The sequence below is a fragment of the Theropithecus gelada genome, chromosome 1 (genome assembly GCF_003255815.1).
Source record: "Theropithecus gelada isolate Dixy chromosome 1, Tgel_1.0, whole genome shotgun sequence".
NCBI lineage: Eukaryota > Metazoa > Chordata > Mammalia > Primates > Cercopithecidae > Theropithecus > Theropithecus gelada.
Window position 1 is genome coordinate 78,856,902 of NC_037668.1, and position 25,696 is coordinate 78,882,597.

General features: G+C 39.2%; 1 pseudogene across 1 annotated transcript; it reads right to left on the reverse strand.

Moving 5' to 3' along the window:
• Positions 1-16,539: 16,539 nt before the first annotated feature.
• On the reverse strand, positions 16,540-17,458 carry LOC112626384 (annotated as a pseudogene). The gene has a single exon (XR_003119880.1). The product of XR_003119880.1 is annotated as a protein shisa-5 pseudogene (transcript).
• Positions 17,459-25,696: the final 8,238 nt, after the last annotated feature.

The following is a 25,696-nucleotide window of genomic DNA, read 5'->3' on the forward strand; positions in this document are numbered from 1 at the left end:
TAGTATAAAAGAATATAGAAAGAAAAGATTAATCCTTTTAATTTTGCAGTAAAATTTACATTCTCTAAGTGCAAAAAGACCTCATCATCTGACACCTTCAACCACAAATTACTAAATACATTTATTTTTGATGGCAACAAACTTAAAACACTTATTTAAGAAAAAAAAGAGATTGAGGTGGTTTTGAAGTAAAAGTGTCACATTTTGGATTTTAAAATTGAGTCAATATACAAAAATACTACTTTAATAAGACGAATATTTTTGAACAAAACACTAACTGAAAGTAATTTTTTTAAAAAACCCTCTTACAAGTCACAACTGTAAAGATGGCCGGTCATGATTTTAAAATCCAGTTTAATGGACTTCACAGCATCCAACATGTGTCGGCATTTACTTTATTTAATTACAATAAAATTTATCTTTAGAGATTTCAAATATAAAAGCATAGGACGTTCATAAAGCAAAAGAGTACTTCTGCAGTTGCTTTGTTCTCGGCTGGTCGGAGCACAGTAGAGGGAGAGGACGCTCTATCTTTTCATCAGTCTAAAATTTGTTAGGCATTAAAACATCGCCATATTACTCTGGCTCTGTGCAGGAAGTAGCTTTGCTAATCTAAGTATTTTAGAAATGAGTTATGTGGTCCCCTCTAGGAAATATGAAAAGCCATTATTCAATCTCAAAAACCTCAACAATATTCTGTAAGCCTCTTGAACATGCCGAAATGTATAGGATGGAAGAAACGGTGCTGCTTGGGTCCTATTTTCAGCGACCTGAGGTGAGGAGGGGTCTGAACTTATTCAGATGCAGAGAGTGGGGATGCAAGTGCTAACTAATGCAGTGTCCAGAGCTCCAGGGGACGACGCTGTTGTTAAGGATGGAGGATACAAAGCAGAGGATGCGCTCTCAAATTCAGTTCTTCACCGCTGCATCCGCATCCACATCGGGAAACTTGGGCTCAGCCTTTGCCCAGTAAGCTGAAGCCAGGCTTACATCTGGGGTGGAGGGCACTAACATGACCTCGGCTCAAATTCTGGTCCCCGAACTGCTAACCAAAGTGTCTTTTATCACATTTTGGTAGTGAATTAAGTTTTCTGATAAACATTATGCATCTTGCAACGGTGTGATGAGTTCATGTACACACACACCACAATGGGTGGCTGATCAATAAGTAGATTAAGTATTCTGTCCCGAGAAAGCAATATGATATATTTCCCTTATCGTATTGATCAAAAGAACGTTGTGGATGGAGTCAGTGGCCCAGGATTGGTTTCGAAATCTCAGTTCCCAAAAAGGTGCTTTCGGCTTTTGCCGGGGGTAGAAGTAAATAGTCGATAGGCGCCGGGCAATCACAGTGCTGGAGCAAGAAAAGGTCGTGCTCACAGCCTTCCTGGATGCCCTAAGCAACCTTCATCAAAAGGCTACGGGGGAAAGTCCCTGTCTCGGTCTCTGGAGACTGTTCTGCTTTTATATGGCAGTCCCATGAAAACAGATCCACGCAGGAACCTAGTGAGAGGCAGGAAATAAACTTCCCACCTGAGACCCCGGGTAAAGGTCTGCCCATAGCCAACCCAAGCCCTCCACGGAGGGGCTGCGAAGACATCTTTTCTGTCCCTGTGTCACTCCTCCAGACTCCAGCTCCAACTCCCTGGGCCCTAGTGAGGAAGCTGGAGCCCAGAGCTCCCTCAGGGCGCGCAGAAAAGCCCGGGGTGGGGGTGGGGGAGCTTCAAAACCGTTAGCTCGCGTTTTTTCCCCCTCCCTCGCTAAGGTTTCTTTTCTTTTCTCTTCCTGTCCAAATATTTCAAATTTCCGCGCCTTAAATAACAGTCTCCTTTTATTTAGTTAGTTTCCTCGGCAGGTTTGGCCGCCCGCTTGTCTCTGCCCCCCTACGGGCCCGGGGCGCCTCGGGCGCCTCGGTGCTGCCTGCAGCCCCCGCGCGCTGCCCCCAGCCCAGCTTGCGCTGTACAGAGCGCGCCCGCCAGAGCCACAGCCCCCTCCTGCCGCGACCTCGCCTGACCCGGCTGTCCGGGCACCCGAAGCCAGCTAAGGCCGCCCCCAGCCCAGATGCCGGCCTGCCTCTCAGCTTGACTTCCCTCCCCGGACTTTGGAGCGTCTTCTGCGTTAGGATTTGGATCCCGGTGGCCCTGGAGCGGCAGAAGGGCCGCGGCGATAGGAAAGCAGCGAAGGAGGCCAGTGGCCGGACTCTGCCCCAGCCCCCACCCGCGGGTAACCTTGGAGGCGCCCTCGGAGTGAGTGTGTGCGCTGCCGCGCGGCCGGCCGGGGCAAGCAGGAGCACCGCGCCGCGGGCAGGAGGCGGGAGCGGGGAGCGGGGGGCGGGGAGGGGGAGCGGGCGCCAGCGCCTCCCGGCCCGCGGGCGCAGCACCCCGGGAGCTGCATGTTCCCCGGGCGGCCAGGCGACCCCGGTCCTGGCCCTAAGGCAGCGGTCCCCGAGGAGGCGGCAGCCATCCCACTGGACGGTTCTGGCGACCTGTGCCTGAGGACCGGGGCGGGAGGGCGGCCAGGGAGCAAGGGCCAGCGGGCCGGTGAGTGCCTAGCTCTACGCGGAGGTGAGCTGGCGGCGGGACGCGGCGGGGAGGCTGAGCAAACGGCGCCCGACGCCGATGCCAGCAGTCCCTTCCCCTCCCCCATGACAGCTGAGGACAGCCGGGCTCTGAGCCTCGCGTCCAGTTGCGAGGAGGCAAATGCCTCTCTGGCTTCTTAGCCCCTCAGACTATTCGGGAAGTTGCCCTATGGTTTTGTCTCTCCCCCGAACCCCATAAATTACTAGACACCCAGGACTGAAAATGCACGTTCAATTCCGAAAGACCCTCCTCCCGAAATACCGTGAACTACAGGGCTCGGGTGCGCAAAACACCTAGAAAAGGGTCTTTTTTCAACCCAGAATAGTTTTGAAAATCGAATACTGTATGGATCATCAGCGACGCCTCAAAACAATTTTTTTAAAAATCCCCAGATCTGGACACAAACTTGCTAAATTAAGGTTCCAGTGAAATGTTTTGCCATTTGCTCTAGAAACACTGTGCGAGCTTCAGGTGTTAGGATGTGGGTTTGGAATTTTCTGTGGTGTGTTTAATCCTCAAAGACATTAAATAACAGCATGGTTACACTCCCGGCAAGCGAGCAAAGGTTATCCTTGCCACCACAGCACCTGCAGAAGCACAGTGGAACTCAAATATTTTGCTTCCTGAGTTCTAAAATGGCTTCTGAACTGTCCAGAGGTACCAGCACATAGGAGTAGGGGGACCGGAGACCGGGGGAGAGATTGTACGTTTAAAAAAACTACACAGATACTATTACACTTCAATTGTTCCACCTCACCTTTCTCCCCCAGCCCTCATCCTCATCGGACAAGGAAGAATTTTAGTGTAGGCCTGTTCAATAATTCTAAATACAGCCTTTTTCTCTTCTCTCATGTCTCCCCCCCACCACCAAATAAAAACAAAAACAAAAAACAACCAGCCAAAAACATAAGCTCTTTGGGGGAGGAAGTAAAAAACCACCAATCCTTATCCAACTACACGTCGTTTCTTTTGAGCACTGAGAAGAAATGCTACTTACAACCAATGCTATGAAAGAAATAATTTATCAGGACTTCATACGCATTTAATTTGGTATAATTAAAGTGATATTGTCTTTTGGCATGAAAATAATGGGACAGTTTCTGAAACTGATGCATGAAAAACTCAAAAATCTTCCTGGACATTTTTGGAGGCAGAAGTAACTACTCTTAGTTACTTAGAAAAAGCTGATACTTTATCTTGACCATATAAAGCAGTATCATGCGAATTTTATTTTCATTATATGTCTTAGATTTTCAGATTAGTTGTATGAATAGTGAAAGATCACATAAAAAGGAAACTGCCAACATTTTTTAATGTTGAATTTTTAATTTAGAAATGCAACTAAATTATTTATCACAACTCTATTAAAATACAGTCCACTCCCTGTTCCTTCTCAGTGGACAGTCTGCACAACTGGCTGGTAAAGAAGTTTGTCCTGAGTTTAAAATTTATGCTTTGGAAACATTATTTTCTAAAATAAAAAAACACTTACTGATTTTTAGGAATAATTATTCTATAATTTGGCTATTCCGTGCACAACTAATGTAACAGTATATCCTCTCTTACATTTTGGAACTTTTTTGGGAATTCTTGTTCCATGGTTTTCTCCTTCCGATAATTTTATTAAAAAGTAACTGTCCTCAGTGATATATCAGCATTCTGATACTGATTCTGCTAATTCAGGCACTTCACACCAAACCTATACAGGCCATTTAAAAATGAACATGTATTCTTATTTTTGTCAAACTTTGGAACAGCTGTGAATGAATACTAACATTTGAAAGGCCTAGAATAATTAATCTGCAAATCAGCAATAATGTTATAGTGTCGTGATGATTCAAGATGAAATAAAAGCTCATATATTAGAAGAATAAATAGGATGAAATTGTTAAATAATCAGTACTTGCTGATTAACAGGATACTATTCCTTGTTTCAGTATTCACATAGACAATACTGTATACTGTGGTATGCTTTTTAACTATGAAAGATAACATTTAATAATCATCATGAGATATAAAAGTAATTGATCACTCCAGAGTCTCTTTTTCAAAACATAATTAAAAACAATGGTTTAGAAAATATTTCACTATACTATCACCTATAGTTTTGGCTGTCCACCCCACTTTTTAAAAAAATTTCTCTGTATATTTTTTTGTCTCCACATTTTAGGTGATGAACAAAAATAGCATGTAGATAGACGTTTCCAATACTTCTTTATTCCTGATTGTTCAGCCATTGATTTGCCTGTTCACAAACATTACTTCAACTTTTAAAGTCATATTTAATGATGCTAAAAAGTAGTTATTATCCCCATTAATTAAAATTTATCATAGGCCTATGAGTGAAAAAGCATTCAGCCTATATTGTATTTAAAATAGTTAAGTGAAAAAAAGTATACATTAGGTTACATCAATTGTGTATTTATGTTTAGCATATAAATTAGTTGAAATGTTTTATAATATTTAACATTTCAACACATGCTAACATTTTCAGCATAGAATTAAGATCTGGAAAATCTTAATTTGTGATCTTCAGAAAATAACATTTTAATTTGTCATATTGATAAGACTAATCATTTTAAGAAAATGTTCAATTGTTAATACTTACAGAAAAATATGAGGAAAAGACTATGGTATGAAATCCAAAGCAATTTTTAAAAAATAAATTACTCCTACTGGTAAATTACATATTTTAATTGTATTGTTATTTTATAGTTACATTTTGCACTTTGTATGTGGACTAAAGCTTGCTATGTTTATCCATAAGTATATAGTTGGTACTAACCAGTTAATCAAAATAATGTTTTTGGTCCTGTCCTATATGAGTATCCTTATGTATATGTGGGTGTGCTAAGATATTTCTTACTAAAGTTCAGTACTGAGTAAAATGGATGTGGAACAAATACTATCAATTCACTTCATATTACTATTTTAAGATGACAAATTATTATCTACTAAAGAAATATAAGCTGATAATTTTTTAGTTATAGGTTAAATCATTTTAATTAATGATCCTGGGAAAGATATAAATTAAAATCTTAGCACTGAAAACACCAATGCAGGTCCTCATTCTACCTAAGTTAATGTTTCAAAAGCTTGTCATAAGGCAAATATATTAAAAAGCCACTTATCCACAATTTAGAAATTTCAGACATTAGAAAAGAAAGTATGATAGTGATAAGAGGAATAATGAATATTTTAAATGTTTTAGATAGCAATGCCTGTAGGTTAATTTAATATTAATTACATGGTGGACAATTTGCTAAAGAATCCAAAAGCAAGGACAAAAAAAGACCAGTAAAAGACATTTGCCCAAGAATCCAAAAGCAGGGCAAACAGACCAAAAAAATTTCCTTCATTATATCACAATGGTAAATATAAACAAATTAACTTTCTTGGTATGGAACATTTTCCAGTTTTGTGGGAAGTTTTTTAATCATTTTCATTTGGATAATGCTTTTGAAACACATAGTAGAAAAACACACTACTTATGTATAAATTGCATACATAATTTACATGTTTTACTAACATACAGCAGACACATATTCCATCTAAAAATAGCAAACACAACATCATTCTGAAAGGGTGAGTGGATACAGTTGGACATCTGGACTAGACTGAGGAACTATTCAATGTGAAGCCGGAGTAGGGCCACATAGGAGGGAGCACTGAACTGACTGAAGGCTGGTTAATTTACTCAAGACTAATCAAAATGACTCTGAGCTAGTATAAATTGCCTGCAGTTGTTTAAATATACCATGCACCTAATGGAAAAGCAAATAACTGTATAAAGACAGTTAACAGAAAGAATATATGTATGTCTTTTTAGTCCAGAGGGACATCACAGATGTCATAGAGAAAATATTAATTTGGCAATTTATTAGATAATTGTACATAACAACATCAGCTGAAGATCAATGATTGCTTTCATTTTCTTTTAAAAAGGCTTATTTATCATATTTTAAAGGTTCAAAATGCACAGTTCTTCAAATATATGACTACTGTCTATAAATAATAAATATTAACTTATTAATATTCTAATTTTTAAAATTTCTTCAAGAAGTACTCCAGAATACTTGTTGGTTCATCAAACCTTATTGTAAGATCTTACATCATGCCCTAGGATCAGCAAGTAGAGGTTTTGGCTTACCAACATAAAAGAATTTTAAAGATTAGTGCCTTCTAAGGAAAATATTCTGATTTGAATTACTAGGATGGAGATCTGGGAATTTTTAGTAGCCCTTTTTTGTTTTCCACAAACAAAGATATTATCTTTAAAATCAATATACAATTGATTTATCATTTCTACAGTAAAGTCATGTTTTATATCATTGTTTTGACTCTAAATGCATAGAATTTGAACAATAGAACAGTCTATGGCCATTGTGAGGTTTCTCTACTCAGCAACAGAACATGCTGAAGAGAAAGCAGATTGAAATATCCGACATAAAATTCAAGCTATGGAACAACAATGATACTAAATTACCTGACAGAAAAATCACCTCACACAAAAATCATGTACTAATTTGGGGAAAAGGAGTGGAGAAAAAAGCATTTAAATTCTTTCCATTAAATTAAAAGATTACTGTCTCCTATCCAATATTGTCGGAGGAAATAAAATCCTAGATATTTAGGGAAAGAATCTGAACATGCTAAAAACAAGTGGTCTCCATTCACAAGTGTGATGGTAATTGATCTGAGAGGATGATCTGAAGATGTTTTAATGTAGTTGTGAATATGTTAGCATAGAAGAATGCTAAAAAAAATTGAATTATATTGAATTTTATCATAATTTGAAGGTTATTAAATCATATTTATACAAAAAATATACTTTGATAAGTGTCTTTTCTTGGTACTTCTTAATTTATTCACTTATTCAGTGTATATTTCAGTGAAAGAAAAGAAACACATAAGCAAGCAAGTTAATAAATCAATATTTATTTTGCATCCGTATGACCTAGTTTAATATTTAAGACTCCTTCATGGATTGGGCTTTATTATCCCATCTTACAAATCAGGAACTCAGATTTGATGACGCTAAGTCACTTGTCCACAGTCACAGGCTAGTAATCTATAGCACAAGGATGCAAACTGGTGTCTTTTTCTACTGCACTATGGCCAGATGGAAAGATCTTTCAGGAAAATTACCACAAATCCATCAACTCAACAATCACATATTAAGGACCCATCATTATGGTCACTTAATAGGTTTACAGTCTTGGGACTAATTATATCTGGGGCTTTCCACATCTGTGAAATGGGGGTAGTAATACCTAATTTGCCATGTTATTGTAAATAATAAATGAAATGTGTGCAAAGTTCCTGGTACTCAGTAAGCCTTTAATAAATTGCAGCTATTACAGGAATACACAGTAATAGAAAATCCATGCTTGACCTCAAGGAACTTAAAAAACGATTTGGGTAAATAAAGTTTACATATGGCATACTAAAGCAACTGGAAAGTAAGCAGGGTATAAGCAAGTGCATAGTAGTGTGTGGTGCAGATTGAACCCAAAAGCAGCCTTATTATGGAAAATCTTGTAGAAGGCTAATGATATGGATTCGAATGTCCTACAGTGGAAACCTTTCCTTACTGAGAAGAAAAAGGAAAAGCTACCTCAAAATGTTTGTTTTTCTAGCATGTAACCTCTGAAGGTGTTTATGTCTAACAAATATATCAGGTGAACAATGGAAAGTGACTTCATGGACAGAAAACATAAAAATCATACATAAGCAGGTATTTTGAAAGATACCTCTTTCATTATTTTGAAATAAGTAAATATGATACTCTGAAACAAATAAGAATAGAAAAACAGCAAGGAGTTTCATAATCATTACAAAATGGGATCCATAATAAGTAGTATAGAATAGTGAATGGCTTTAGGGCAAAATACACTTATTTCTAACTCTGGTACTTATGTATCACACCTTAGAAGAGGCATTTCATCTTTCTGAACTTTACTTTCTGTATTTGAAAAATGGGTATAATAATATTTACAGAGTTGTAATATTTACAAATAATATTTATTAATAAAGTCACTTCAAACTCTAATATAGGAAACTTGAAAGGTCATAAACCTACAGGTTTCCTGAGACCTAGATTTAATTATATTAATCAGCAAAAAAGAAAACCCATCCTAGGTGACCATGACCCTGAGTAACACGGACATTTGTGAATTAATGAAAACTTAAAATTAAGACTTAAAGTTATCACTCCAAGCAACTTTACCTTCCTATGCATCTGCTCAGTATACAAGTACATTCAGTTTAATAACCAACAGGTAATTTCGGAAATATCTATTATATGTGAGGTATTGTTCTATATGCTTGTATTCAATGGTAAGTAAGACACCATCTCAACTCTCAAGAAACTAGCAATTTTGTGAGACAAAAATGCCATGTACAGAATACAATAGAATATTAGCCATAACTGAGATGTAAAATAAATAATAAATTTCACTTGGAAAGTAATAATAAGTACCTGAGAGAAACCAAACCCCATTTTCAGAAAGTTATTATTGAAGAATCAAGTAGACTTCCATTTCCAACAAAATGAAAATTAAATATCCTAAAAAATCTTCCCAGCACAAAACAAATTGCTGCATAAAATATTTTTAAAAACATATTTTGGAATGCAGAGTTGCATTAGTAAAAAAGTAAGAAAAATCTACAGAGACCAAAAATGAAAGCCAAGTCCTGATGCCAGTTGCTCTGGGGGCAGCTACTGACCCCTGGTATATTAGTTTCGTGGGGCTGCCATAAAAATGTACCACAAACTCAGTGCCTTAAACAACTGAAATTTATTGTCTCACAGTTCTGGTGCCTGGAAGTCTGAAATCAAGGTGTTTATAGAATTGGTTCTTTCTGAGGGCAGTGAGGGGAATTGTTTCATTCCTTTCTCCTGGGTTCTGATAGCCTCAGGCATTCCAGGCTTGTAGATGGCTTTCCTTCAGTGTCTTCACTTTTCATAAAGACATCAGTCATATTGAATTAGGGCCCACCCTAATGACTTCATCTTAACTCGATCATCTGCAAAGATCCTATTTCCAAATAAGGTCACAATCACAGGTACTGGAGGTTAGGACTTCAGCATCTTCTGGAGTGACACAGTTCAACTCCTAACACCTGGTAAACTACAAATTTCATTTTAAAGGGACTCAGAGAGGGATAAAAGCCAAAGCTTAGGGCAACTGCAAAGTGAGAAGACTAATAGAAGGCCCCTTTATAAAGCTAGTATCCCAAAGGACAGTACACCTAGGGAAAAGTTAAATTAAGTGTTTATTCAAAATTTTTGCTCATCTTTATGTTTCTGTTTCATTATCTTACTATTGAGTTTTGAGAGTCCTTTGTACATCCTGCATACAAGTCTTTCATCAGTGATGTGTTTCGTAGATATTGTCTCCCGGTCTGTGGCTTGTCTTGTTATTTTTCTTGTGTCTTTTTTTTTTTTTTCCCAAGACAGGGTCCCACTGTGTTGCCCAGCTGGGCTCAACTCCTGGGCTCAAGTGAGCCTCCCACCTCAGCCTCCCAAGTAGCAGGAATTACAGATCCGTACCACCATGCCCAGCTTGTGTCTTTTGAAAAGAAGTTTATAATTTAATGATGTTAGGAAGAGCTGTATAAACTGATATGGAGTCATGAATGAATGAACAAAATATTATATCTATACAAAGAAATATTTTTAGTCGTAAGTACTGATAAATGCTACAACATGGATGAACCTTGAAAACATTATGCAAAGTACAAAAAGCCAAGAAAAAGACCACATATTGTATAATTCCATTTATGTGAAATGTCCAGAATAGGCACATTTATACAGACAGGAGTAGATTAATGGTTGTCAGGAGCTGTAAGAGGGGAATGACTGCTGATGGGTACAAAGTTCCTTTCAGGGTGATGAAAATGTTGGTGAACTGGATTGTGGTGATTGCTGAACAACTTTTTGAATATACTAAAAACCACTAAATTTTAAACTTTATTAAAAGGATGAATTTTATGAGATGTAATTATGTATCAGTTTTTTTAAAAGAAGAGAGAAACAGAAACTTTTTTTAAAGATGTACATCTACTTCCCTTAATACGAAGATAATGATGACTACAAATATAACTTGTTCTTTAGATTTTTAATTTATGTAGCTTCTTGGAGTACTGAGAAGAGTTTGTTTCCTTATTTCTTTCCCACTATAGACAATGAAGAAAAGTGTTTATTTTGCTCACTTCACTATCTAATTCCTAGCGTGGTAACTAGCACTTGGTAGGCACCCAGTAAATATCTGTTGAATTTAAAAAGAAAGTAGAACGAGTGATAGAATTAAGAAATCCTATTTTATTCCCACCAATGTAATATTCAATTAGAAATTACTGTATGAAACTTTGCTGGGGAACAGGATATTTACATAATCTCAAAGTATCCAATGGAGAGATCTTTTGGACACCACTTTAATCAGTGATCAAACTTAGCATGACCATAATGGAATGAACTGACAGTTGCCTCCTGATGTGATATAGTGGGAAGTACACAATATCAGCTATGAAGTATTCTTGCCAAGAATGTTTAACCTAATTTTTGAAAGGCAATACAATAAAAACGGATTGTGAGACATTCTGTGAGACTACTGGCTAGACTATTTTTATTTATTTATTTATTTTTGAGAAGGAGTCTCACTCTCTCATCCAGGCTGGAATGTGATGGCACCATCTCGGCTCACTGCAACCTCCACCTCCCGGATCCAAGTGAATCTCCTGCCTCAACCTCCTGAGTACCTTGGATTACAGGCATGTGCCACCACGCCCAGCTAATTTTTGTATTTTTAGTAGAGATGGGGTTTCACCATGTTAGTTGGCCAGGCTGGTCCTGAACTCTTGACCTCAGGTGATCCCCCCACCTCGGCCTCCCAAAGTGCTGAGATTACAGGCATGGACCACCAGCGTGCCTGGCCTTTTTTTTTTTTTTTTTTTTTTTTTTTGAGTTAAGAGTTTTGCTCTTGTTCCCCAGGCTGGAGTGCAATGGCGCGATCTCAGCTCACCACAACCTCCACCTCCCAGGTTCAAGTGATTCTCCTGCCTCAGCCTCCTGAGTAGCTGGGACTACAGGCATGTGCCACCATGCCCAGCTAATTTTGAATTTTCAGTAGAGACAGGGTTTCTGCATGTTGGTCAGGCTGGTCTCGAACTCCTGACCTCAAGTGATCCACCTGCCTCGGCCTCCCAAAGTGTTGGGATTACAGGTGTGAGCCACCGCGCCAGCCCACCTGGCCATATTTTTATAAGTCAATATTATCTAAGGGAAAAAAAGCAAGGGGAACTTTTATAGATAAAAGTGACTAAAAGGTAATACATGCAGCAACAATGCATGGTCTTTGCTTGGATTCTCAGCTGAATAAAGACAACTTTGAAGGACGTTTGTGGACAATTAGGGAAATGTGAATATGGACTGACGATTGGACAAGATTATCATATCAGTGTTAAATTTCTTGGGTGAGATAATGCCATTGTGATTACGTAGGAGAATATCTTTGTTCTTAGAAACTACCAAGAGTTGATATTTTGAAAAGGTTAATAATATTGATAAACCTTTAGCTAGACCAAGAAATACAGAAAACAAAAGTTATTACTACAGATATTTAAAGGATAAAGGAAAATACTGTGAACAAATTTATGCCAAAAAGAGAGAAAAAGTAAGAAAGAAATTGAATTCTTAATTAAAAACACTCCTGTAAAAGAAACTCCAGGCACGAATGACTTTACTGGTTAATTTTACCAAACTTTTAAGAAACAATACTACACAAACTCAGAAAATAGAGAAGGGAGAAATAATTTTTGATTCATTTTATGATGTCAGCATAACCTGATACTGAAACAGGCATTACAAGAAAATAAAAGATTATGCCTCATGAACATAGATACAAAAATTCCTTTTCTCATTTTTTTAATTAATTAATTAATTTATTTATTTATTTATTTATTTATTTTTGAGACAGAGTCTCGCTGTGTCACCCAGGCTGGGATGCAGTGGCACGGTCTCAGCTCACTGCAACCTCCGCCTCTGGATTCAAGTGATTCTCCTGCCTCAGCCTCCTGAGTAGCTGGAACTACAGGCATGCGCCACCATGCCCAGCGAATTTTTTGTATTTTTTTTTAGTAGAGATGGGGTTTCACCATGGTGGCCAGGCTGGTCTCAATCTCCTGACCTCAAGTGATCTGCCTGTCTCGGCCTTCCAAAGTGCTGGGATTATAGGCGTGAACCACTGCATCTGGCAACAGATACAAAAATTCTCAACAAAATATTAGCAAATAGAATTCAGTAATATGTAATCTAGTTTGAGCAAGTGAAGTTTAGTGCAGAAGTCCAAGGTTGTTTTAACATTCAAAGGTCAATCAATGTAGTTCACTACATTCACAAAGTATAGGAGAAAAACCATATGACCATCTCAATTAATGTAGAAAAAGCATTTGCAAAACTCAACATCCATTCATGATTGAAAAATAAACTCTCAAAAATAGTAAGAAAATAGAACTTCTTTATTCTCTAAAGGGCATTTAGGCAAAATTTACAGCTAACCTCATTTTTTTCCCCCCCTGCGAGACAGTCTCGCTCTATCACCCAGGCTGGAGTGCAGCGGAGCTATCTCGGCTCACTGCAACCTCCACCTCCCAGGTTCAAGCAATTCTCCTGCCTCAACCTCCCGAGTAGCTGGGATTACAGGGACGTGCCACCACGCCCGGCTAATTTTTGTATTCTTAGCAGAGATGGGGATTTCACCATGTTGGCCAGGCTAGTCTCGAACTCTTGACATTGCGATCCGCCTGCCGTGGCCTCCCAAAGTGCTGGGATTACAGGCGTGAGCCACCGTGCCCAGCCAGCTAACCTCATATGTAATTGTTACACTGAATGTTTTCTCTCTCAGATCAGAACAAGGTGAGGATGCATACTCTACTTCTATTCAACGTTACACTGGCTATCTTAGTCAACACTATCTTAGCCAACACTAAGCCAACTATATTGGCTCCAGCACAACACTAAAAATGCACATAACCTTTGATCCAGCAACTCTACTACTAGGAATCTACCCTAAGGAATTATAAATTTCCCTTAAACTCATTTGTACAACTGTTTACTTGACATCTCTTATTGTGTGTCTAGTAGGCATCTCAAATTTATGATGTCCCAAACTAAACTTTTAACTTTTATTCCATAAAACCTGTTTCTTCCGTGTTTCCTCTCAATAAATGGCCTACAATCACCCAAATGCTAAGGACAATCAATCTTGATTCTTCCTGTCTGTTATCTAAATTATTAGCAAATTCTGTCAACTGTATCACCAAAATATATTTATGTTTTATATATACTATTTATATTATGTATATGTATTATGAATCTGATGACTTTTTACCTTTTTCATCATTGTGCCTTACCGGCTCTAATTAGCTGGCATACCAATCTCTGATGTAATCACTATGGCTTTGGCCAACCTTGAGTCATGCCCATCTCTGGTGCATTGAGTGATTTCTCCCCAAAGCACCTGGATGAATGGATATTGGCAAAAAGATAGATTTTGGCTAAAATGCCGCAGGATGACTGTTTAATTGCTTAGGTTATCTGTTTATATTTACGTATGTGGTAGACTAGGAAAAATGGAAAGAAAAACAGCATTTAGTGTTTATGATGTGCTATAAAATATTCTTATGTGTAATCATAAGAAAACATGCTTGTTTTCAAATGTGAATTAACTTAAGCAACCTAAACAAATCTTTTAGCATATTTTAAATTATCTAGAGCCAGTTTATTCTTTTAAAAAGTCATATTAATAACTTAATAAATCCTTTTTGACATAGAATGGAACAATTTGATGTTATATGCAATATGACAGATTCCTTTATATGGCAAAATTTTTTTTTTTTTTTTTTTTTTTTTGAGACAGAGTCTTGCTCTGTCACCCCGGCTGGAGTGCAGTGGTACGATCTCAGCTCGTGCAACCTCTATCTCCCGGTTCAAGCATATCCTGCCTCAGCCTCCTGAGTAGCTGGGACTACAGGTGCCCACCACCATGCCCAACTAATTTTTGTATTTTTAGTAGAGACCAGGTTTTACCATGTTGGCCAGGCTGTTTTCTAACTCCTGACCTCAAGCAATCCACCTACCTCGGCCCCGCAGAGTGCTGGGATTACAGGAGTGAGCAACCACACCCAGCCTAAAAATACTTTTTTCATTCTTTGTTTTCTTTCTTTCTTTCTTTCTTTCTTTTTTTTTTTTAGATGGAGTCTCGCTCTGTCACCCAGGCTGGAGTGTAGTGGCTCGGTCTTGGCTCACTGCAACCTCCACCTCCCAGGTTCAAGTGATTCTCCTGCCTCAGCCTCCCGAGTAGCTGGGACTACAGGCACATGCCACCACGCCAGCTAATTTTTTTGTATTTTTAGTAGAGATAGGGTTTTACCATGTTAGCCAGGATGGACCTTGTGATCCACCCACCTCATCCTCTCAAAGTGCTGGGATTACAGGCATGAGCCACCATGCCCAGCCAAAAATACTTTTTTCTAAGGGGCTATTTAATTCAGTGCTCACACACTTAAAACATAAAAGTAGGCCTGCTTTACATTTTTGTTCAAGTATCCTTTAAAACCTCTGCTCAGTCTATTGCTGATTTATCTGGTTTCTTCATTAGACACCCAAGAGAACAGTTTTCTTCATTTGAAATATATAGTTGCCAATTAGGGCATAGTTCTAAACTTGAAACAGTCTTACATAGGATACTACAGTTATCCTATGTAACTGTAGTAACTGCTTTAACTGCAAAATTTTAGAAGAATGATAACTCTTTAAAAGCAATGTTCTTTATATTTAATCTCATGTGATTATCGCTGTTCAAGAAAGTTATGTCTGTCAGATGCAATGTGTACATTCAATACACATGTATTAATTCCATCCAACAGTACCACTATATGTGAGGACTGTAATAGGTGGTAAGGTACAAAAACTTAATTTTTGCCCACATGGAATTATAGTTTAGGCCTATTTATATAGAAGTGGTTTGTGCTGCCTCCATATGATCTACGCTTAAATATAGTTTATTATATTTATTTATTATATTTATATTAATATAATTTATTTTCAGCTGACACCTAATGCCTCGTTCCCATTGACTCCCTTGTCCTTCAGGTCTAAGGGTGCTGCTAATGGCTTCTGGCTGTCTTTGGTTCTTAAGATGTTTTTCTTCCCTTGTTTTTTGTTTTGTTTTGTTTCGTTGTTGTTGTTTCCAAACGATTGCATTTATTATAAACAAGGGTACAGACCCTAGCTAAGACAGCTCTGGTGAAACAGTAATAGAGGGAGGATGAACACTGAGGTATTCATGTCTGGGCCAGAGCTGCCATCCAGGGCGCCACACCCCACCTTTGGTCCAGATGGCCCCTTGGCCCAGGTGTCCCTGCTGCCAGAACACCCTGGACTGGGGTACAGGAGTTGCATATTCCATGAGGCTGGTGTCAGGGAAAGCAGGGACTCACAGTTGCCAGGTTGTCCATCTCCTCTGAGCCAATTTCCCTCCACAACCCAGGGGTTTCAGTCTCATATCAACGATCATGTTTTAAAACAGAAAACAGGCAACATGTTTGGCTAAAATAAAATGAAAACACTGCAGGGAAGAGACCTGAGTGTGCTGGTGGACAGGAGCCCTGCTCACCTGTAGGAAGGGAGGGGCAGCAAGGGCAGCAGAGCTCCCTGTGGGCAGCTAGGCTGTGTGTGGATGTGGCCCTCTGGGTGGTCCCAGGGAAGATGCAGAGACAGGGAACAGTCCAGGCAGACAGCTATCAGGTGAGGAGGGCTCTGCCTGAGGTGTTCTGGCATCAGGCGGCTGCCTGACCCCCAACAGGCACGACACAGGCTCCAGGGAACAATGGGACATCTGCCCAAAGGATCAAAGCCCAACTTGGTCAGATCCCAAGCTTCACCTGCATCACGTCGAGCAGCAGCTGGCTACGCTGCAGAAACCAGAACACATCTGCATTATACAGAAAGCTGCGCCATTCTGGTGTGACAGGCCATACTTGGTCACCCTAGGGTAAGCTGGAGAAGAACTCCAGATGTGCCTTGGAGAGCCCCCTACCTCTCAGGGGCCACCTCACAGGGTGCCCCCACCACCCCATTCTTTGAGTTTGGCTTGAGATTTTAGGAAGCGTAATTTCAGGTGAGGAAGAAAACAAAGTCTGGTCCCAGCCCACTCTGGCAAGGATCGTTCCCCACCTCGTCAGCATCAGAGGAAGCCACATATACAGGCAGGACACATACAGCACACATGGGCCGCAAGGAACTGTGCCTGCACACCACTCACACACACAACATAACCAAGTGGCAGCCAGAGAGGTCGGGGGACCCTCAGAGGACCATCTTCGGGGCATCCATGTAGGCCGGGTTGTAAGGAGGCTGGCTGGCGGGGTAGGGTGCGGCTGCTCCTCCAGCCGGGGTCTCGTGGTAGGGCCGGCGGGCCCATGGGCTGGGCCAGGTAAGGTGGTTACTGCGTTGGGTAGGGTGCTACTGGCATCCCTGGCTGAGGTGGCATGGTGTGGTACCCCTGGTAGCTTGGTCCAGGGTAGCTGGGCGGCACACTTGGAGGCTGAGGATAAGGGGCATGCACCACAGTGGTGGATGTAGTGGTGGTGACAACCGGACGTGGTTGGCGGCACGTCATGTACAGGCAGCAGCAGGAGCAGGTGAAGCAGATGATGACAGTGATGACAGACAGCACAAAGATGGTCAGGCCAACGGCCAAGGTCGCTCCGAACCCCATGTTAGCCTCTGCCTTCACCTAGAGACCTCCTGTACCCCTGGGCTTCCCCTCTTCCCATCGTGGACCACTCAGTTTCAACTTCCTCCCCTTTTGGAGAAAAGGTTGTTTTTTTGTTTGTTTGTTTGTTTTGAGACAAAGTCTTGCTCTGTCGCCTAGGCTGGAGTGCAGTGGCACAATCTCAGCCCACTGCAACCTCTGCCTCCTGGTTTCAAGCCATTCTCCTGCCTCAGCCTCTTGAGTAACTGGGATTACAGGCGTGCGCCACTGCGCGCCGCTAATTTTTTTGTGTTTTTAGTAAAGACGGGGTTTCAACATGTTGGTCAGGCTGGTCTCAAACACCTGACCTCATGATCTGTCCGCCTCAGTCTCCCAAAGTGCTGGGATTACAGGCATGAGCTATAAATAGTTCTTCTATAAAACTCTCTTAATTTAAGTCCTTCTGAGTATGCCATCAGTTTTATGCAAGGACCTTGATTAATACAATCTTTGTGAATATGTGATCTGAATGAAGGTTGATGTTTGAAATACTCAGATTATGGTTAACTATAGATTTGTTTGAGTAAATACATTAAAAATCTTGCTGCTTATTTTTGAAAGTAATGCTCCTTCCATCTCCTTTATTCTTCATCTCAACATTGTTTGTTTCCATAACTCTTATCTAAAGAGTTTTGTATTAATAACTCTTATCTAAGATTTAGCCTTTATTTATTTATTTTTTTTTTTTTTTGAGACGGAGTCTCGCTCTGCCGCCCAGGCTGGAGTACAGTGGCCGGATCTCAGCTCACTGCAAGCTCCGCCTCCCGGGTTCACGCCATTCTCCTGCCTCAGCCTCCCCAGTAGCTGGGACTACAGGCGCCCGCCACCTCGCCCGGCTAGTTTTTTGTTTTTTTTAGTAGAGACGGGGTTTCACCGTGTTAGCCAGGATGGTCTCGATCTCCTGACCTTGTGATCCACCCGTCTCGGCCTCCCAAAGTGCTGGGATTACAGGCTTGAGCCACTGCACCCGGCCAAGATTTAGCCTTTTTACTTGCTTTTTTATAATCTTCTCTAGTAGACTGTAAGTTACATGAAGACAGGGACCATGTTTATTTTTTCACCATTATATTCCTTGTGACTACCATATAGTAGATAATACAAATTTGCTTGTCCACTTATTTAACAAACAATTATTAATTGAGCACCTAGTATGTGCCAGGCCATTTTAGGTTCTGGAAACAGAAAAACATGGCCCAAGTTCCTTCTCTTATGAAATGAATAAAACATTGAATTCCAAATATAGGTCTGTGTGATATTAATCACCCTTACATTAAAACAAGGCATTCTATGAACAAATATATTTGGGAAATATTTCCTTGAAAGTTAATTTTTTGTTGATTTTTGTCTCAGTTACGTAATAGGCACATTAGAATTTCCAAGAGATAATTGATATATATGCAGTGTTTTCCAAACTTTTAAATCACAAAGCCCTCTTTACAATGAGCAAAGATTAAGACTTTAGGCCCGGCATTGTGGCTTATGCCTGTAATCCCAGCATTTTGGGAGACCAAAGCAGGAGGATTGTTTGAGCCCAGGAGTTCAAGGTTACAGTGAGCTATGACTGTGTCACATGGTAAGACTGTGTCCCAAAAAAACAAAAAAAAAATCAAGGTAGGCCATAACTTTTTTTTAACAAAGGTGGGAGAATGGTTGTTTTTTTGGTCAGGAAAAATTTGACTAGAGGTACAAATTACCTGTCAAGTCCATTGCCATTTGTTATCCTTTAATTGATTAAAATTATATAATACCTGATAATCTTCATGAATTCAGGAACCAGTGATGACTCTTTTAAAAGATACAAAAGAGGGAGGCTGAGGCGGGTGGATCACTTGAGGTCAAGAGTTCGAGACAAGCCTGGCCAGCATGATGAAACCTCATCTCTATTAAAAATACAAAAATTAGCTGGGCATGGTGGTGGGCACCTGTAATCCCAGCTACTCGGGAGGCTGAGTCAGGAGAATTGCTTGAACCTGGGAGGCACAGATTGCAGTGAGCAGAGATCATGCAACTGCACTCCAGCCTGGGCGACAGAGCGAGAGCTGCCTCAAAAAAAAAAAAAAAAAGATTGAAAAGAATTTTAAACAGTTTTGCAGTTGACTCATGGGGTGATGTATAATTAATAATAGATCTTTAGTATAATAATTTGCTCCTCAAGAGATGTGCATGACGTTTAAGCAGTTGGTAAAATTTCAAAATCATCAGTGTTCAATTCAGGGTCATACCAAGATAACTTTAATGTATTTTACTGACTCATCAGTATGTACTACTGCACAAACCATATACCTTCTCAATTCCACAATGTGTGTGCTCTTTTTCTCCCAGAAGAGGTCGTAGTTACACCTCTTTTTCTTTTTCTTTTTAAATTTTTTTTTAGGTGGTGGTCTCACTGTGTTGCCCAGGCTGGTCTCAAACTCATGGGCTCAAGTGATCCCCTTGTCTCAGCCTTCCAAAGTTCTGGGATTACAGGCACGAGCCACCATGCCCAGTTTAGTTACACCTCCTAATCGCTATGTATTTGAAAAAATTTATCATCATTGAGCCTCAGTTTCTTCAACTATAAAATGAGATAATAATATCTACCTCACAGGATTAAATAAGTTCATTTACATAAAATTTCTCTCATGAGTGGGAGATTACAGACAAGCCAGGTAACAGGCTAGAATAATCCATGTGGTAATGGACTAGAGTTGGAGACATCAGTAAGAACTCATGTGTAGATACAAATGGTTACATTTAGAAATATTTACAGATATGTGTATACACATGGATTAGTATACACACATATATTTCTTTGATCTGTCAGCTGAGAAGGCCTAGAAGAAATGATACCCCATTAGCAATGAGCAGACTTAGTGCCCAGATCTTGGTTTCTAATACTATTCTCTATGAAAAGGATCCAGGGCTTCTTGGAGAAATAGCTGATTCTAGGGACTGGGGCAGCAAATATACAAGATGAACCTGGATCATCTTGTAGCTAAGGAATTTTTCAAAACACACCCTCCACACACACACACACACACACACACAGATGGGATATGTCAAAGGGGCACAAAAGCCCATTGAAAGAACCCATAATGACCAAAAGTGAAACAATTTGAGCAACGAAATAAAGTAGCACTGGATTATACCCAAAGTATAAAATAAATATCTAGGAGTCCATACTAATATAAATAAATGATTGAATAAATTGATAAATTGAAGCAAATAGATAAATCTCTCCTACCAAAGAGTTCCAAATATATTGTGCAGATACTCCACCCTAAAGAAGGGGAGCCTCTCCACTCCTGAAGTGTGGGCTGCATATAGTGACTTTTCTACCAAAGGGTACAATATGGAAAGGCAGAAAAAAAGAGACATTTTACAGTGGAAAAGCCTGACAAACACTACTTTAGTTGGATGATGAAAGTCAACATCAACAGTCCTAAACCATGTTGGTGGTATATAATCCTGCTATGTGATAAAAATGGCACTTTACATTTATGGTCTTCCTTTAAAAAATTTATAACCACAGTCTAATCATGAGAAAAACATTAAACAAATTCTAATAGAGAGGTATCCTACAATATAACCTTACCAGTACTCCTCAAAACTCCCAAGGTCATCAAAAACAAAGTCTGAGAAAATGTCACAGCCAACAGGGGCCTACGGAGACGACAGAACTAGATGTAATGTGAGATCCTGGATGGGATTATGGAACAGAAAAAGGACATTAGGTAAAACTTAAGAAAACATGAATAAACTGTGGACTTTAGTTAATAATAATGTATCTTCTGGTTTATTAATTATAATAATGTATCATACTATAATGTAAGATGTTAATAATAGGGGAAACTGTGCGGATCAGGTGGGGGGTATAAGGGAACTCTCTGTACTTACTACCTGCTTAATTTTTCTGTAAATCTAAAACTGTCCTAAAAAATAAACTTGATTAATGAAAAAAAGCCTCTCATGATGCCTGGTATGTGAAAGCTGATAATCATTGTTATCATCATTATCATTATTGGTAATATAACCTATGTTTTTCTAATTTGTACTAGTTTATGGTCATAAATATAATTTTAACTTATAATAATCATCCTTGTTTCAATGGAAGCCACTGTGGCATAGAGAAGAAGCATGTAAGCTTTAGAGAAAAGCACACAGATTAAAACCCTATGACCTTAGGCAAGTTGTACTTTACCTCTCTAATTCCCTTATTTTAAGGATGGGGCTAAAAATAGCACCTACAATGACTGTATAGAGTTATTGATAGAATGACATGTAGTAAACATTCTTTCATTCATTCTATTCATTTTTATTGAGGGCCTACTGTGAAGAGAACCAAGAAAAGGGCTTTTTTTTTTTTTTTTTTGATGGAGGGAAGACAGAAAATGGTAGGAGTTCAGTTTTAGACCTGTTGAATTTGAGATGCTTATTAGATTTCCAAGTGATAACGTCAAATAAATGGTTATACATGAGTGTCTTGAACGCTGAGAAGAGGTTAAAGCTGGAGATAAAATTCAGCTTTACAGTTTTGGGACTGGGTAAGTTGACCTGGGGAACATACGAACAATTAGAGCTCAAGTATCAGAAGAATGAGGAAAAAATAAATAAACGACTGAAGAAAAAGAATCAGAGAGGTGAGGAGAAAAATCAGGAGACAATGATGTCATAGACATAAAAAAGAAAAGTTCAAGAAGTTTTGAATACTGCAAAGAGGTCAAGTAGAATGAGGAAAGATCGGATTTGGTAATACTAAAGTTGTTGATGACATTGGCAAGAGTAGTCTCAGTTACATATGAAGTAATAAGGGCAGAAGCCAAAATGAAGTGGGTTGAAGAGTAAATGGGAGATGGGGAAGAATGGACAATGAGTATAGAGGAGCTTGAGAATTTTGCTCTGAAAATGAGCAAAGAAATGAGGTGATAGTTGAGGGTGAATTTAGTGTCAAGGGAAGGTTTCTAAATATAATATATTAGAGTATGCTTGTAGCAGTAGAATGATCCTGTGAAAAGTAAAAAAATCTAGTGTACAGCTGGGTACTTAAAGAGGTTTTTTTTTTTTTTAAGGTACTATTATTATTATTGGATCTTCATTCTCCCACCTCCAAAATCTCACCCAGCTATGTCTGGAAGCCTGAGCATATCTCATGTGAGATCATGAATAGTCCCTCTTCTACCATCTGTCATGCAGTACTCTCCTGCTAGACTCCTTTCAGTGAAATCTCCTGACTTCCCACTGCCTGTAGTATTATTTAATGATGTCTCTGCACTGCCACTGGCCCTGATGCCTATCATCTTGAGTATTCTGATGTTCATTCCAAAGGGATTATCTCCTGATGCTCCCAAAGCTGATGGAAATCCTTTAGGTGCCAAAATAGTATAAACTTCAAGTTCTCAGTGGGGAATATTTGGGGCAGAAGAGGTGAGAATGCCCTTCTCCCTCACTTTATATACCTGGGAACCAAGCAATGCCAATTGTGACTTATGGTATCCCAGAGTAATTTCTAAAAATAGTCGTTCAGGGCAATCAGACAAGAGAACAAATTAAAGGGCATCCAAATTGGAAAAGAAGAAGTCAAATTATCATTGTTTGTAGATGATAGTATCTTATATTTGGAAAAATCTAAAGACTCCACAAGAAACTATTAGAACTGATAAACAAATTCAGAAAAATTGCAGGATACAAAACCAACATACAAAAATCAGTAGCATTTTTATATGCCTACAGTGAACAATCTGAAGAAGAAATTAAAAAGTAATCCCATTTACAGTAGCCACAAATAAAATTAAATACCTAGCAATTAACTTAAGGAAAAGATCTCTATGAGGAAAACTATAAATCGCTGATGAGAAAAATTGAAGAGGACATCAAAAAATGTTAATGGAGTGAAAGAATCAATATTAAAATGTCCATACTACCCAAAGCCAGCTACAGATTCAATGCAATCCCTATCTAAATACCAATGACATTCTTCACAGAAATGGAAAAAAAATCCTAAAATTTATATAGAACCACAGAGACCCAGAATAGCGAATCTTAGGATAAAGCAAAAAGAACAAAACTGGAGGAATCACATTATCTGACTTAAAATTATACCACAAAACCATAGTAATCAAAACAACACAGTACTGGCATAAAAACAGACACAATAGACCAATGGAACAGAATAGAGAACCCAGAAATACATTCATACTCTTACAGTGAACTCATTTTTGACAAAGTTGCCAAGAACATACACTGGTGAAAGGACAGTCTCTTAAATAAATGGTGCTGGGAAAATTGGACCCCTACCTGCAGAAGAATAAAACTAGACCCCTATCTCTCACCATATACAAAACTCAAATGAAAATGAATTAAAGACTTAAATCTAAGACCCCAAACTATGAAACTACTAAAAGAAAACTTGGGGAAACTCTCCAGGACATTGGTCTGAGCAAAGTATTTCTTGAGTAATACCCAAGAAGCACAGGCAACCAAAGCAAAAATGGACAAATGGGATCACATCACGTGAAAAAGCTTCTACACAACAAAGGGAACAATCAACAAAGTGAAGAGACAACCCAAAGAGTGGGAGAAAATATTTGCAAACTGTCCATCTGACAAGGGGATTAATAACTGGAATATATAAGGAGCTCAAACAACTCTATAGGAAAAAAATTTAATAATTCAATTAAAAATGGACAAAATAGTTGAATAGCCAGGTGCTCGGTGGCTCGTGACTGTAATCCCAGCACTTTGGGAGGCCATGGCGGGTGGATCATGAGGGCAGGAGTTCAAGATCAGCCTGGCCAAGATGGTGAAACCCTGTCTCTACTAAAAATACAAAAAAAAATTAGCCGGGCATCGTGGTGGGTGCCTAAAATCCCAGCTACTCAGGAAGATGAGGCAGAGAATTGCTTAAACCCGGGCGGCGGAGGATGCAGTGAGCCAAGATTGCGCCACTGCACTCCAGCCTGGGTGACAGAGTGAAACTCCACCTCAAAAAAAAAAAAAAGGTTGAATAAACATTTCTCAAGAGAAGACACACAGGCCAAGTGTGGTGGCTCATGCCTGTAACCCCAGCACTTTGGGAGGCCGAGGTAGGTGGATCGCCTGATATCAGGAGTTCGAGACCAGCCTGGCCAAAATGGTGAAACCCCGTCTCTACTAAAAAAAAAGTTAGCGAGGCATGGTGGTGCGCACCTGTAATCCCAGCTATTCTAGAGGCTGAGGCAGGAGAATTGCTTGAACCTGGGAGGCGGAGGTTGCAATGAGCTGAGATCATGCCATTGCACTCCAGCCTGGGTAACAGAGTGAGACTCCATCTAAAAAACAAACAAAAAAAAAAAACATACAAACAGGCATAGGTGCTCAATATCACTGATCATCAGAGAAATGCAAATCAAAACTACAACGAGATATCATCTCACCTCAGTTAAAATGGCTTATATCTAAAAGACAGGCAATAACAAATGCTGGTGATGATGTAGAGAAAAGGGAATCCTTGTACATTGTTGGTGAGAATGGAAATTAGTGAAACCAAAATAGAGAACACTTTGGAGGTTCCTCAAAAAACTAAAATAGAACTATCACATGATCCAGATTTGGAAGCAACCTAAGTGTCCATCAACAGATGAATGGATAAAGAAAATGTGATACTTATACATAATGGACTACTATTCAGCCATTACAAGAATGAGATCCTGTCATTTGCAACAACAACAACATGGATGGAACCGAAGGTCATTATGTTAAGCAAAATAAGCCAGGCACAGAAAGATAAACATCACATGTTCTCACTTACAGGTGGGATCTAAAAATCAAAACAATTGAACTCATGGAGACAGAGAGTAGAAGCATGGTTACCAGAGGCTGGGAAGGGTAGAGGGGGTTGGAGGGAAGTGGAAATGGTTAATGGGTACAAAAAAATAGAAAGAATAAGTAAGACCTAATATTTGATAGCACAACAGGGTGACTATAGTCAATAATAATTTTGCTGTACATTTAAAAATAACTAAAATAATATAATTGGATTGTTTGTAACACAAAGGATAAATGCTTGAGGAGATGGATACCCCATCTTCCATGATGTGATTATTATGCATTGCATGCCTTATCAAAACATCTCATGTACTTCACAAATATACACACCTACTATGTACCCATCGAAATTAAAAATTAAAAGTTAAAAATAAAAATAGTCTATTCAGTTTCTAGTTGGAGTACTGGTCCCTAAGGGGCTCAAACTTAAGTTTATTAGCTGGGCCCATTCTTTAGGACTCCCATGCTACCTTCCCAATTGTTACATTCACTTAAAAACTACTTTTTAAAACAGGG